This window comes from Penaeus monodon, chromosome 30 (assembly GCF_015228065.2).
Source record: "Penaeus monodon isolate SGIC_2016 chromosome 30, NSTDA_Pmon_1, whole genome shotgun sequence".
Classification (NCBI taxonomy): domain Eukaryota; kingdom Metazoa; phylum Arthropoda; class Malacostraca; order Decapoda; family Penaeidae; genus Penaeus; species Penaeus monodon.
In genome coordinates this window covers 28,834,992-28,835,297 of record NC_051415.1, presented here as the reverse complement: position 1 = coordinate 28,835,297, position 306 = coordinate 28,834,992, and the positions used below count along the sequence as shown (strand labels likewise).

The 306-nt window shown below is 38.6% G+C and overlaps 1 protein-coding gene across 1 annotated transcript in view; it reads left to right on the top strand.

Moving 5' to 3' along the window:
* Nucleotides 1–306, top strand: part of LOC119592395 (spondin-2-like) — a gene marked incomplete in the record, with an annotated part of 55,422 nt that overhangs the window by 49,115 nt on the left and 6,001 nt on the right.

Below are 306 nucleotides of genomic sequence, written 5' to 3'. Positions count from 1 at the left end.
TTCGCAGAAAGAAAGAAAATACGCACACGCTTCCCCGCAAAGTTCCCAAATCATATTCCAAGCAAATGATGCAACAACACACAAAGCCAAAATATGGTATGTGAGGACATTTATTTCATTGTTTATTCGTGTTTGTGCAATGTACGCGTCGTTGCCTGACACGCCTCTTATTGCAAAACATCTTATTGCTCATTTTATATGAACCAGAAGACATCAACTTGCTAAACTAAGAACAACCTTCAAGTTAGCTAATGTTAATAGACTCGTTCATTCAGGAACACGCGATCGCATTGCTGTTAGTTTATG